This window comes from Puma concolor, chromosome A1 (genome assembly GCF_028749965.1).
Source record: "Puma concolor isolate L17-30 chromosome A1, mPumCon1.1.hap2, whole genome shotgun sequence".
Lineage (NCBI taxonomy): Eukaryota > Metazoa > Chordata > Mammalia > Carnivora > Felidae > Puma > Puma concolor.
In genome coordinates, this window is record NC_141667.1 from 154,570,721 (window position 1) to 154,587,044 (window position 16,324).

A 16,324-nucleotide genomic window follows, 5' to 3' on the forward strand; every position below is an offset into this window, starting at 1 on the left:
TGTTGATTTTTTTATTAGATGATCTGTCCATTGCTATGAATGGTGTGTTGAAGTCTCCTACTATTATGGTATTACTATTGATGAATTTCTTTGTTTGTGATTAATTGATTTATATATTTGGGTTTTTCCACATTTGCTGCATAAATGTTTACAACTGTTAGATCTTCTTGGTCTATAGACCCCTTGATTATCATATGATTCCCTTCTGCATCTCTTGATACAGTCTTTATTTTAAAGTCTAGATTGTCTGTTATAAGTATGGCTACTCCAGCTTTCCTTTGTTGACCATTAGCATGATAGATAGTTCTTCATCCCCTTATTTTCAATCTGAAGGTGTCTTTAGGTCTAAAGCGGGTCTCTTGTAAACAGCACATAGATGGATCTTGTTTTATTATCCACTCTGTTACCCTATGTCTTTTGATTGGAGCATTGAGTCCATTGACGTTTAGAGTGAATACTGAAAGATATGAATTTATTGTCATTATGATGCTTATAGAGTTGGAGTTTCTGGTGGTGTTCTCTTGTCCTTTCTAATCTTTGTTGTTTTTGGTATTTGGTATATATATATATATATATATATTTTTTTTTTTTTTTCATCTTTTCTCCCCTCAGAAAGCCCCCCTTAAAATATCTTGCAGGGCTGGTTTAGTGGTCACAAACTCCTTTAATTTTTGTTTGTCAGGGAAACTTTTTATCTCTCCTATTTTGAATGACAGACTTGCTGGATAAAGATTTCTTGGCTGCATATTTTTCTGATTCAGCACACTGAATATATCCTGCCACTCCTTTCTGGCCTGCCAAGTTTCTGTGGATAGGTCTGCTGCAAACCTGATCTGTCTTCCCTTGTAGGTTAGGGACTTTTTTCCCTTGCTGCTTTCATGATTCTCTCCTTGCCTAAGTGTTTTGTGAATTTGACTATGATATGCCTTGTTGATGGTCGGGTTTTGTTGAATCTAATGGGAGTCCTTTGTGCTTCCTGGATTTTGATGTTTGTGTCTTTCCCCAGGTTAGGAAAGTTTTCCACTATGATTTCCTCACATAACGCTTCTACCCCTATTTCTCTCTCTTCCTCCTCTGGGACCTCTATGATTCTGATGATCCTTTTTAATGAGTCACTGATTTCTCTAATTCTTAAATCGTGCTTTTTTGCCTTAATCTCCCTCTTTTTTTCTGCTTCATTATTCTCTATAAATTTGTCCTCTATATCACTGATTCTCTGTTCTGCCTCATTTCTCCTTGCTGCTGCTGCATCCATCCATGATTGCAGCTCAGTTATAGCATTTTAAATTTCATTCTGGCTATTTTTTACTTCTTTTATCTCTTCAGAAAGGGATTCTAATATATTTTCAACTTCTTATTATCGTGATTCTAACTTATGGTTCAGACATCTTGTTTGTGTCTGATAAATACATTTTCTCAACTTTATTGAGGTATGGTTGACAAAGGTTGTATGTATTTAGGGTATACTATATATTTTGATATATGTATGCACTGTGATCTGTTGACTACAATCAAGCTAAATAGCATATTCAACATCTCATGTAGCTAACTTTGTGTATTGTGTATATGTGGTGAGAACAACTGATATCTACTCTTTTACCAAATACTAAGTATATGACAGAGTATCATTTAAGTATATTCACCATGCTTTATATTAGATTATCAGTATATTATAACTGAAAGTTTGTACCTCTTTTCACCAACAACCACTCTCTGGTAACCATTGTTATATGGTGTTACTATGAGTTCAACTGTTTATAGTTTTTGTTTTGTTTTGTTTTGTTTTTATTCCACATATAAATAACAACATGCAATATTTGCCTTTATGTGCCTGACTTATTTCACTCAGAATAATGCTCTGTAGATCTATTCATGTTGTCACAAATGGCAGTTTTCCTTCTTTTAAAAAAAAGAAAAAACTTCCATTCCATTATTTAAATATTATTCCATTATTTAAATACAACACGTTTTCTTTATCCATTCATTCATGGACACTTAGGTTGTTTCTATATCTTGGCTAATGTGAATAATGCTTCAAAGAATCAGGACACATATCTCATCAACATATCAATTTTATTTTATTTGGATATCCATCCAAAAGTGGGATTGCTACATGACAGGGCAGATCTATCTTCATTATTTTGAGGAAACTTTGTAGTGTTCTCCAAAATAGTTGTACCAATTTACACTCCCACCAACAATGTACAAGGGTTCCTTATTTTGTCACACTCTCCATAAAACTTGTAACTTTTTCATAATAGTCTTCCTACCAAATGTGAAGAGATATCTGCTTGAAGTTTGGGTTAGCATTTTCCTGGTGATTAGTTATGCTGATCACCTTTCATATACCTGTTGGCCATAAGTGTCTTCTTTGGGAAAATGTCTATTCAAGTCTTTTGCCCATATTTTAATTGTGTTATTATTTATTGTTATTTTTTGCTACTAACTTGTATAAGTTTCATTTATATTTTAGGTATTAACTCCTTATGATAAAAATGGTTTGCAAATATTTCTCCCATTTTATAGGTTCTTTTTCATTTTTTGATTATTTCCTTTGCCGTTCAGAAACTTCACTTGGATATAGCTCTACTCAGTTGTTTTTGCTTTTATTGTCTGTATTGTGTGTATCAAATCTACAAAATCATAAGTGATAACAATATGGAGGAGTTTACCTCAGTGTTTTTTTTTCTTTCTAGGAGTTTTACAGTTTCAACATTTAATTCTTTAATGTATTTTAGGTGATTATAAGTTACAGAGAAGGAAGGAGGCAAACTGTAAGAGACTCTTAAAAACTGAGAATAAACTGAGGGTTGTTGGGTGTAGGAGGGAGGGGAAAGTGGGTGATGGGTATTGAGGAGGGCACCTGTTAGAATGAGGACTGAGTGTTGTATGGAAACCAATTTGACAATTAATTTCATATTAATTAAAATAAAAAAATAAAAAAATAAATGGAATCATAGAGGTGAAAATAAAATAAAAAGATAAGGTCACTGAAAAACAAGAGACTACACCACGTTCTCACACCATACACAAAAATAAATTCAAAATAATTTACATGCCTAGGTGTGAGTCATGAAACCATAAAAATCCTAGAGAACATAGAGAGTAACCTAGTTGACATGGGCTGTAGCAAATTTTTTCTAGATATGTCTCTATTGGGACTACATCAAAATAAAAAGCTTCAGCAAAGCAAAGGAAAGAATCAACACAACTAAAAGGCAACCTACAGATTCGGAGAGTAAAATTGTAAATGACATATCTGATAAAGGATCAGTATCCAAAATATGTAAAGAACAAATAAAACTCAACACTGCAAAAACCAATAATCCAGTTAAAAACGGATATATGAGATGAATAATCATTATTAAAAAAGAAAAGACCTATAGAAGACCAACAGACACATGAAAAGATGCTCAGTACTGATCATCAAGGAAATACAAATTACACTTTTTTTTCCTCCCCCTCCCCCATGGTCTTCTGTTAAGTTTCTCAGGATCCACATGAGAGTGAAAACATATGGTATCTTCTTTCTCTGTATGGCTTATTTCACTTAGCATAACACTCTGCAGTTCCATCCACATTGCTACATATGGCCATATTTCATTCTTTCTCAAGGCCAAGTAGTATTCCATTGTGTATATAAACCACAATTTCTTTATCCATTCATCAGTTGATGGACATTTAGGCTCTTTCCATAATTTGGCTATTGTTGAGAGTGCTGCTATAAACATTGGGGTACAAGTGCCCCTATGCATCAGCACTCCTCTACCCCTTGGGTAAATTCCTAGCAGTGCTATTGCTGGGTCATAGGGTAGATCTATTTTTAATTTTTTGAGGAACCTACACACTGTTTTCCAGAGTGGCTGCACCAGTTTGCATTCCCACCAGCAGTGCAAGAGGGTTCCCATTTCTCCACATCCTCTTCAGCATCTATAGTCTCCTGATTGTTCATTTTGGCCACTTTGACCTGTGTGAGGTGGTATCTTAGTGTGGTTTTGATTGGTATTTCCCTGGTGAGGACTGACGTTGAGCATCTTTTCATGTGCCTGTAGGCCATCTGGATGTCTCCTGTAGAGAAGTGTCTATTCATGTCTTCTGCCCATTTCTTCACTGGATTATTTGTTTTTCAGGTGTGGAGTTGGTGAGCTCTTCATAGATTTTTGATACCAGCCCTTTGTCCAATATGTCATTTGCAAATATCTTTTCCCATTCCGTTGGTTGCCTTTTATTTATTTATTTGTGAGAGAGAGAGGAAAAACAATGAGTTGGGGAGGAGTGGAGAGAAGGAGAGAAATAATTCCAAGCAGACTCTGCACTGTCAGAACAGAGCTCATTTTGGGGCTCTATCCCATGAACTGTGAGATCATGACCTGAACCAAAATCAAGAGTCAGATGCTCAACCTACTGTGCCATTCAGACACCCCTTGTTTTAGATTTATAAGGTCTGCTTATGTTTATCTTCCTAAGGAAGGTATTCAGTGACTTAAGTTTAAGCACATAAAGTAGGGAAGCCAATAGAGAAAAATTAGGAAATAGTCATAATAGTCCATACTCTGCAATAGCAAGCTAGGCCTAAGAATCCACAAAACAGTCATTTAGTTAAGGGCCTAGCAAATTCCTGGATTCCTTTAATTATTCTTGAGATAGCTGGATTCCTTCAGGGCTTAGATTATAACCTAATTAATAACAGTATGTAGACATAATTGTAATTGTTCCTTAGAGATTTTCTGTCTTTTTTCACCTAAAAAATGAAATAAATGAATGAAATATTAATGTATGTCTCTTTAGCAACTGAATGCAGTAAGATGTTTTCTACATATTGCAAAAGGGTTGCTTTTCCAGGGTTAAATCTTGGTGCAATACTTGCCAGAAATAAAAAGGCCTGAGTGAAACCTTGAAGCATGACTGTCCAGATATATTGTTGATTGTCTCAAGTAAATACAAGTGGAAAATGGCGCTTGGGATCTACAGCAATGATTTTAAGAAAGCTGAACATAGGTCTATAACAATGATCTTTTCTGTGTTGAGTGGAACTTGTTACAAGGGTGTTTGGATTTGGAACAACTGAGAAAGGGGAATAATTCTCTTGTTACTAGTTGTTAAGTCTGAAAAAAATTACCATTCCTACCCATTAGGTTTAACAACCAGTGAAATTAGTGTGTTATGAGAGTTGGTATAGGGAATGATTAGCCCCTAGACAATTAGGTCTTCTAACATTGGCGTAAAGCCTTGTGTGGCTTCAGGCTTTAATGGATATGAAGGCAATTGAGGAAGAAATTTAGTTGTGTCTCTTTGGATTTTTATAGGCTGTGCATTTTTTTAAATTCTCTTAATGCCAGTATTAGAAGTAGCCCGTAGAGTTTTGGTTTCCTTAGTTAAATTAGGGAGCTCTATTGGAATCATTCTTCTTTTATGTCAAGAATAGATCATAAGGAATATAGTAGATCAAGTTTATGTTCTATGGGAAGTTTCAAGGTGAGGTATCTAATGGGGGAAAAATATATTAGCACTTTAAATGTAGAGATTTCTACCTAATTAATGGATTGACTGAACTTGTGTTACACGACAAAAGGAATGTTATTTTCTGTGAAATGTCCCAGAGTTCTTTATACTTGTTGATGTAGAAACTCTCTCTGAATTGTTATATGTTCTTTTCTGAAAATTTCTTTACTCCAGGGGATTTTTTGTCCTAAATTTTTTTTTTTTTTTTAAAGATTTTTTTTTTTCAACGTTTATTTATTTTTGGGACAGAGAGAGACAGAGCATGAACGGGGGAGGGGCAGAGAGAGAGGGAGACACAGAATCGGAAACAGGCTCCAGGCTCTGAGCCATCAGCCCAGAGCCCGACGCGGGGCTCGAACTCCCGGACCGCGAGATCGTGACCTGGCTGAAGTCGGACGCTCAACCGACTGCGCCACCCAGGCGCCCTGTCCTAAATTTTTTAAATTATAGTTTAAATTAGGGAGAATAGCTTTGGTATCTACCGGATTCTGGCAAGTTTTCCCATTAATTTTAATTATAATTTCCTCTTAGCTATATAAGTGAAAAACTGGTAGCAATTTACTGGGGAACACCTTGGAATCCTTTTAACTCTACAATGGCCCATATTGGGTCACTTGGGTCACTACTAAGGGGATAGATATGGGTACACTTCAGTTGATGTGAAAGAAGTTGCATAAAATCTTGGAGGACAATCCTTTTCTCAGTGTTCTAGTTGATTGCAAATGAGGCATCCACCGCTAGGCCAGCATTTTGATGTAAGACCCATAGAGGAATGAGATGTGGAAAGCTTAAGTATTAATATAGGGGACTGACTTTGGAAACGTTATAGGTGTAAGGTCAATAGCTTGATGAATTTTAATCTGTTGTCTTATTTGAAAGTTCTCTGCAAGTGCCCACCTGTGGTTATGAGTTCAGTCAGACTGGTGGCCTTTGATTCCATTTTTTTTGTCTTTTTCTCAATCCAGTAACTTTAGGAGATAATACATTTAAAAACGGTGCAGCAAGAACAGTTTGGGTGACCTCAATTATTGTATCAACCCAGAATGTCATAGAAACACAGCTTCCAGATGGTCTTTAAAGTCTGCCAAAAATTCCTTCTTCTTTTATTTGCATATTCAAATATGAGTTCAATCAATTCAGACAAAGAAGATTCTAGGAATGGTTTTTACAAGATCAGTTGCTATTTTGCAAGCTTTTTCTGTTTTATGAAAGGACCATATTGGCTTTCCAATGTTATCCTCGGGATTCTTCTCACAGCCATTTTTTTTAACTTTGCCAGGCCCTACCAGTATGTGAACCAGCTGATAAGGACTTAGCAGCTTAGAGTCATAGACCCTGATTATGATTCTCAATTCTTCAGAAAACTTTTGGGGATCCTCTCTGAGTTAAGGGCATTATTTAAATATGGACCTAAATTTGATCCTTGACCAAAGAGTGAAAATTACCTGAGGAAGTTTGTTTGCAACCTTGAATGGCATTTCATTTCATTTCATTTCATTTCATTTCATTTTTATTTTATTTTATTTTACTTTATTTTATTTTATATTTTGGCTTGGTTTTGTTATTGAATTCCAGTACAGTCAACATACAACGTTATATTAGTTTCAGGTGTAAAATATAGTGATTCAAAAATTCTATATCTCATTGCTAAGTGCTCATCATGTGTATTCTTAGTCCTCTTCATCTATATATTTCACATATCCCTCACTAATACCACTCTGGTATGAATTATTTTACTTCATTTTTTTAAAGTTTTTTCTTTTTTAATTAAAATTCTAGTTATTTAAGGGGCACCTGGGTGGCTCAGTTGGCTAAGCATCCAACTTCGGCTCTGGTCATGATCTCACAGTTTGTGAGTTGGAGCTCCTCACTGGGCTCTGTGCTGACAGCTCAGAGCCTGGGACCTGCTACAGAGTCAGTGTCTCTCTCTCTGCCCTCCCTCCCTTGTTCGAGCTCTCTCTCAAAAATAAGTAAGCATTTAAAAAGTAAAAAAAAATAAAATTCCAGTTATTTAACATACAGTGTCAGGTGCACAAATCAGTGATTCAAATCTTTCATACAACACCCTGTGCTCACCACAACAGGCACATTCCTTAATCCCTGTCCCCTCACTTACCTACCTTCTGATAACTAGCAGCTTATTATCTATAGTTAAGAGGCTACTTCTTGGTTTGCCTCTCTTTTTTTCCCTATGCTCATTTGTTTTGTTATTAAATTCCACATGAGAATGAAATCATAAGGTATTTGCATTTAACTGACTGACTTATTTTGCTTAGCATAATACTGGATAGCCCCAGGTACATCATTGCAAATGACAAGGTTTCATTATTGTTTTGGCTGAGTAATATCCCATTGTGTGTACATGTATGCCATATCTTCTTTATCCACTCATCAGTCAATGGACATTTGGGTTCTTTCCATAATTTGGCTATAGTGGATAATCCTGTTTAATGCATCCCTTCAAATTGGTACTTTAGTATCCTCTGGGTAAATACCAAGTAAGAAGTTGCTGGATCATAGGGTGGTTCTATTTTTAACTTTTTGAGGAAACTCCATACCATTTTCCACAGTGGCTGCACCAATTTGCACTCTCAACAACAGTGCAAGAGTGATCCCCTTTTCCCACATTCTTGCCAATACCTATTATTTATTTTGTTGTTGATTTTAACCATTCTGAATGGTGTGAGGTGGTATCTAATTGTAGTTTTGATTTGTATTTCCCTGGTGATGAGTGATGTTGAACATCTTTTCATGTGTCTGTTGGTCATGTGTATGTCTTCTTTGGAAAAAGGTCTATTCATGTCTTCTGTCCAATTTTAATTGGATTATGATTCTTGAGTGTTGAGTTTTATAAGTTCTTTGGTTTTTTTAGATACTAACCCTTTATTAGACATGTAATTTGTAAATATCTTCTCCCCTTCCATAGGCTGTCTTTACTTTTGTTAGTGGTTTCCTTCGCTGTGCAGAAACTTTTTTATTTTGAGGATCCCAGTAGTTTGTTTTTCCTTTTGTTTCCCTTGACACAGGAGATGTATCTAGTAAGAAGTTACTACAGGTGATTTCTAAGAGGTTACTGTTATGGCCCCTGAGTGGCTCAGTTGGTTAAGAATCCCATTCTTGGTTTCAGCTCAGGTTATGATCTCACAGTTCATGAGTTCAAGCCCCATGTTGGATTCTGAACTAAAAGTGTTTAGTTCAGTGTCTGGGATTCTTTCTCCTCTCTCTCTGCCCCTCCCCTGCTTGCACACTCTCTTTCTCTCTCAAAATAAATAAATAAACAAACATTTTTTTAATGAAAGATGATACTGACTGTGTTCTCTTCTAGGATTTTAATGGTTTCATGTCTCACATTTAGAACTTTAATGTATTTTAATTTATTTTTGTGTATAGGGTAAGAAAGTAGTCCACTATTATTCTTTTATTATTATTTTATTTTTTAGAGTACATAATTTATTTTTTTTAATTCAAGTTAGTTAATATACAGTGTAGTATTGGTTTCAGGAATAGAACCCGGTGAGTCATCACTTACATACAACACCCAGTGCTCATTCAAACAAGTTCCCTCCTTAATGCCCATCACCCATTTAGCCCATCCCCCCACCCAACTTCACGCCATCAATCCTAAATTTGTTCTCTGTGTTTAAGAGTCTCTTATGGTTTGCCTCTTTCTGTTTTTCTTATTTTTCCTTTCCTTCCCCTATTATTATCTGTTTTGTTTCTCAAATTCCACATGAGTGATATGAGTGAAATTATATATTTGTATTTCTCTGACTGACTTATTTTGCTTAGCATGATACACTCTAGTTCCATCCACGTTGTTGCAAATGGCAAGATTTCATTCTTTCTGATCACAGAATAATATTATATATGTATATATACTGAATAATATTCACTGTATGATATTCCTATATATCCATATATACTGATGAATGAATGCATTCATCAGTATATATGGACATATATCTTTATCCATTCATTAGTTAATGGACATTTGGCATTTGGGCTCTTTCCATAATTTGGCTATTGTTGATAGTGCTGTTGTAAGCATTGGGGTACATGTGCCCATTCGAGTTAGCGTTTTTGTATCCTTTGGATAAATACTTAGTGGTGCAATTGCTGGATTGTACGGTAGTAATATTTTTAATTTTTAAGAAACCTCCATACTGTTTTCCAGAGTGGCTACACTATGTTACTGTGGAGTTTTCCCAGCACCATTTTTGTGAAAAGACTGTCTTTTTCCATTAGATATCTTTTTTTCTTTGTCATAGCTTAACTGGCCATACAATTATGTGATTTCTGAGGTTTCTGTTCTATGTGTCTATTTTTATGCCAGTACCATACTGTCTTCATCACTAGATCTTTGTAATATAACTTGAAGTCTGTAATTGTGATGCTTCCAACTTTGCTTTTGTTTTTCAAGATTGCTTTGACTACTCATGGTCATCTGTGGTTCCATACAAATTTTAGGATAGTTTGTTCCAGCTCTGTGAAAAATGTTCTAGGTATTTTGATTGGGTCTACTTTGAATGTTTAGACTGCTTTGGGAACTATCAGCATTTTAACAGTGTTTGTTCCTCTGATCCATGATCATGGAATGCTTTTCCATTTTTTTGTGTCCTCTTCCATTACTGTCATCAGTGTTTTATAATTCTCAGAATGCAGGTCTTTTACCTCTTTGGTTACCTTTATTCCTCAATATCATATTTGTTTTTTTCTTGGTACAATTCTAAGTGGGGTTGATTCCTTGATTTCTATTTTGGCTGCTTTATTATTGATGTATAGAGATGCAACAGATTTCTGTACATTGATTTTGTATACTGTGTGTTCATTCAGTTCATGTATATGTTCTAGAAAATTTTGGGTGGAGTCTCACATTTTCTATATAGAGTGTCATATAATCTGCAAATAGTGAAAGTTTGACTTCTTCCTTGTCAATTTGGATTTCTTTTATTTCTTTTTGTAGTCTGATCACTGCGACTAGGATTTCCAGTACTATGTTAAATAACAGTGGTGAGAGTGTACGTCCTTGTCTAGTTTCTCAATTTACAGGACAAGTTGTCGGTTTTACTCTATTGAGGATAATATTAGCTGTTGTTGTTGTCGTTGTTGTTGTTTTTGTATTTGTTTTTTGTTTTTTTGTTGTTTTGTTTTTTGTATACAGCTGTATTAGGTTGAAGTATGTTCCCTCAATCTTACTTTGTTAAGGGTTTTCCTCATGAACCTATGTTGTCCTTTTGAAATGTTTTTCTTCATCTAGTGAGAGAATAATGTGCTTCATATCCTTTCTTTATTAACATCATGTTGATTTGTGAATACCAAACCACCCTTACAGCCCAGGAATATATCCCACTGTATCGTGGCAAATTATTCTTAATGTACTGTTGGATTTGGCTTGCTAGTATTTTATTAAGAAGTTTATTATCCATACTCATTATGGATATTGGCCTGTAGTTTTGTTTTTTTTTGTTTTTTTTTTTTTTTTGTGGAGTCTTTATCTGGGTTTGGTATCAGGGTAATGCTGGCCTCATAGAATGAATTTGGAAGTTTTCCTCCATTTTCTATTTTGGAATATTTTCAGAAGAATAGATATAATCTCTTCTTTAAATATTTGATAGAATTTAATTGTGAAGCCACCTTGTCCTGAACTTTTGTTAGGAGATTTTTGATTATTGATTTATATATTTATTTATTTTTTTTTTTGCTGATTATGGGTCTTTATAACCGTTGATGGTTATGGGTTTTCTACTTCTTCCTGTTTCAGTTTTGGTAGTTTGTATGTTCCTAGGAATTTGTCCAAATTTTCCAGGTTGTCCATTTTGTTGGCATGTAATTTTTCATAATATTCTCTTACAATTGTATGTGTTTCTGTGGTGTTGTTTGTTATTTCTCTTTTCTCATTTGTGATATTATTTATTTGGGTATTTTCTCTCTTCTTTTTGATAAGCTTGGCTAGGGGGTTGTCAATTATTTCAAAGAATCATCTTGGGGTTTCATTGATCTCTTTTTGTTTTAAGTTTATATAGCGTATATTTATACTTTAATCTTTGTCCTTTCCTTTCTTCTGCTGGCTTTAGGCTTTATTTGTTATTTTTCTAGCTCCTGTAGATGTAAGGTTAGATCATTTATTTGAGATTTTTCTTTCTTATTACATTAAACCTGTATTGTTATATAAATTCCCTCTTCAAACTGCTTTTGCTGCACCCCAAAGTTTTTGGATCAATGATTTTTCATTTTCATTCATTTCCATGTATATTTAGTTTCTTCTTTGATTTCCTGTTTGGCTCATTTTTTGTTTTTAATTTGCTTTTTTATGCTTTTAATATACATATTAATTTTAATATGCTTTTTCACTCCTGTGTATTTGTGTTCTTTCCAAATTTTGTCTTGAGGTTGACTTCAAGTTTCATAGTGTTGTGGTCAGAAAATATTCATGGTATGATCTCAATATTCTTGTGCATGCTGAAGCCTGATTTGTTACCCAGTATGTAATCTATTCTGGAGAAAGTCCCATGTGTGTTTAAAAAAAATGTGTTTTCTGCTGTTTAAAGATGGAATGTCCCGAGTATATCGGGGCTGTTAATTGCATCTGGTCCAATGTGTCAATCAAAGACCTTGTTTCCTTGTTGATTTTATATATAGATAATCTGTTCATTGTTGTAAGTGGTTTATTAAAGTCCCCTAGTATTATTGTACTATTATCAATTAGTTCCTTTTGTTTGCTATTGTTTTATATATCTGGGTTCTCCCTGTTGAGTGCATAAGCATTTATAATATTTACAACTCCTTTTTAGATTGTCCCCTTTTTTATGATATCGTTTCCTTGTTTATCTCTTGTTTCATTTTTTTTTTAATTCTAGTTTTACTGATGTGCCTGGATGGCTCTGTCAGTTGAGCATGACTCTTGTCTCTGGCTCTGGTCTTGATCTGGGGGTCATGAGTCTGGGCCCTGTGTTGGGCTCCATACCGAATGTGGAGCCTGTGAAAGAAAGAAAGAAAGAAAGAAAGAAAAAGAAAAGCTAGTTAATCTGATATACATATTGCTAGTCCATGTTTCTCTTGACATTCATTTTTATTATAAATGTTCCATCACATCATTTTCAATTTCCAGGTGTCTTTAGGTCTAAAATGTGTCTCTTGTAGGCAGTATATAGATGGACCTTTTAAAATATCCATTCTGATTTTGACTAGAGTATTTAGTCCATTTACATTCAGAGTAATTATTAATAGATATGTATTTAGTCCAATTTTATTACTTCTTTTGTCATTGTTTCTGGAGATTTTTTTTATCTTTTGTTGCCTTTGTCACTCTGGGTCTATTTTTTGCATTCAAACAATCCTCTAATATTTCTTTCAGGGCTGGATAGTGTTCATACACTCTGTTTTTGCTTTTCTGTGAAATTATCTCTCCTTCTACTATGAATGATAGCCTTGCTGGATAGAGTATTCTTGACTGCATATTCTTCCCCATTCACGACATTGAATATATCATGACCTCCTTTCTGGCTTGCCAAGTTTCTGTGGAAAGATCTTCCTGTGTAAGTTAAAGTCTTGTGTCTTGCTGCTCTTAAGATATTTTCTTTATCACTATATTTTACAAATTTAATTACAGTATGTCTTGGTGTTGACCTGCTTTTGTTGATTTTGATGGAAGTTCTCTCTGACTCCTCGACCTGGATGTCTGTTTTCTTTCCCAGTATAAGGCAGTTTTAAGCTATTTTTTCCTCAAGTAATTTTTTTCTCCGTTCTTCTTGGACTCCTATGATATGTATGTTATAACATTTAATGGAGTCACTGAGTTCTGTGAATCTATTCCCATGCTCCATAATTCTTGTCTCTTTTGTTTAGCTTAATTATTTTCCATTAGTTTCTTTCATCACTTATATGTTCTGCTTCTTACAGCTTTGTATGCATTGCATCACTGTTGTATCCAATCTCAGTTATTTCATTTTTCACTTCTGACTGAATCTTTTTAACTTTATTTTCCTCGGTGATAAGGGCTTCCTGGATGTCTTCCATTATTCTCTTAATCCCAGCAAATATGCTTATGGTTGATGCTTTAAATTCTCCAGCAGGCATGTTAATTATGTTGATTTCACTTAGATCTCTGGCTGTGGCTTGTTCTTTCATTTGTGATGAGTTCCTTGATCTTGAAATTTTGTCTAAGTCTCTGCATTCTTCTCTATTCCTGGCTTGTTTTTTTTTTTTTTAAACATTAACAGTATTCAATCAAGATGCAATAGGTAATGGAAATAGTAACAACACCACTGAAGATATTTAATACACAATAAAAAGACTCTTGTCAAAAAATATGCAGGCTCACTGAAGAATTCTACCAATTTTTAAAATAAGAATTAATACAGATTTCACACATTTTTTAAAGAAAATACAATTTTATTAATTACTAAGAGCACCAAAATGCAAAGGAGTCTAGAAAATAAAACTACAAAACTTCCTATGACAAATAAGTACCGTAAGTTCAAATATAATATCTTCAACAAAATATTAATAAACACGTACATAGTAAATAAAGGAAGCCAGATCACATGTATATCATTTCATTATGGTACTTTATGTAGTAAACTTTCAATATAGATATAGTTTTTGAAAATTTATATTATGACTCTCACAATTAAATATTTCCTCCTATCCCTTTCAAATATATAGCCTTCTTGTTCTATCCTTACCCCAGCTCATTTTTGAGTGGGAATCAAAAGAGATTTCAAATAGCACAATCAGGATCTAAGAGGTAGCTCATACTCAGTCTCCTAGGTCTTTCTCCTTTGAGAAGCACCCCTATTTGTACAGGTGCAAGCCAACACAGAACAGGAAATATTATATCTCCAGACTGTTTCAGCAGGTCAAGCCCTTGTTTGCTGCCTCTATAAGACAGCCATGGAAAACAGGATAAGAAAATGGAAATGAACCTTTGATGGGTAAAGTATTTTGCTCCCTAAGAGATGGGATCAGATAGAAGTCAAATACCTATCACAATTATTATTTTCTAATAGTTGTATTTCCTCTGAAGCCACTGGATATTCTAAATTTGGTGACATGCTAACAATCACAATCAGGGTTTTTCTTTTCTAGAGACAAAACATTTTGTAAGGTACTTCTATTGCTTTGTTTAAACCCTCCTGCAGTCTTGTCCATGTACTTTGTACTTTTCATTACCTGTTTATCAGATTGCTTTGTACATTATCCTTGTAAAACAAACGTGGCACATGATTATAATCCTTTTTATATGTATATATTTTACTGTACTTTATACAGAAAACAGTATGTTGAAATAATTGCACACTCTGATTTCAGTTTTCTTTTTATTAATTCAAACTTTTCCTATTTCTTATACTTCATATTTCACAAATACAGTTCTCACACTTTGTACTTATATGGTCAAAGAAATCTTTAAAAGAAACAAGAATTTATTTAGTAACACACCCTTCTCATGAGCACCTCATTTTATAAATGAAAGTCAAGGACACATCTAACTCAGTGTACTTTTTTTCTTAAAACAAACAAACAAAAATCCAATTGCTTAATTAAGAACTACTTTCAATCATGTATAAAAAAAGTAGACCAGGAGATTCCAGAGAGGAAGATGGCAACATAGGAGGACACTAGGCTCACCTCTTGCTGATCACTTAGATTCCACCCACATTGGCCTAAATAAACCAGAAAACTGCCAGAAGACTAGCTGAACGGACACTCCAGAGCCAAGCATAGACAAGAGGCCCACGGAAGAGGATAGGAGGGGCAGAGAGGTGGTGCGTGCTACATGGACTGGCAGGAGGGAGTCGGGGTGGTGGAGGGATAGCCCACAGGGCAAGACAGAGCCCCCCAAGTCTGGCTTGCAAAAGCAGAGGGGCCAGACTGCATGAGTTTGGATAGCCAGTGGGACTTAACAGCTGGAATGTTAAAAGTCAACAGCTCTACATTCTGAGAGCAGGGAGGGTAAGAGGATGCCTGGAGGGAAAGTTGTTGAGTCCCAGAAGAACAGAGCTTGGCTAGAGAAAAAGGCACTGAAAAGCAACATTTCCCTCTCCCACCCTCTAGCCGAAATTCCAAAGGGAACCAGTTCCCATCACCAAATTTGCTTGCACCTCACAAATACCCAATGCAGTGATTCTGTGGATCCATTCCTCCAACAGGCCTGCCTCCATCCCAGTTCTGCAGGGCCCCTCCTGCAAGGGACCACCAATGGCAAAGTGAGCCAAGCCTGCCCCTCCCGCCCCAGTGAACCTTGCAGATCCACCCTGGTTAATATGCCAGATCGCACTGAAGCAGCACCACAAGCCTGGAAGTGTGCAAGCAGCCCCGACAGGGACCACACCACTCCACAGTGAGTCCTGCCCATGGGAGAGGGGAAGATAAGGTACACACCAGTCTGACTGCAGCCCAAGCGATAGGCTGGGGGCAAACATTGGATCTGACTGCAGCCCTGACTACCAATACAAGTTTCTCAGGACAGCACAAGGGAAGTGCCCTACAGTTTTGAGCTACCACAGGGACTACCCAAAATGATGAAATGGAAGAATTCTCCCCAAAAGAAACTCCAAGAAGTAGCAACAGCTAACAAATTGATCAAAACCGATTTAAGCAATATAACAGAACAAGAATTTAGAATAATAGTCATAAAATTAATTGCTGGGTTTGAAAAAAGCATAGAGGAGAGCAGAGAAACTATTGCTACAGAGATCAAGGGACTAAGAAATACTCATAAGGAGGTAAAAATGTTATAAATGAGGTGGAAAATAAAATGGAGGTGGCCATAGCATGGATTGAAGAGGCAGAGGAGAGAATAGGTGAATTAGAAGATAAAATT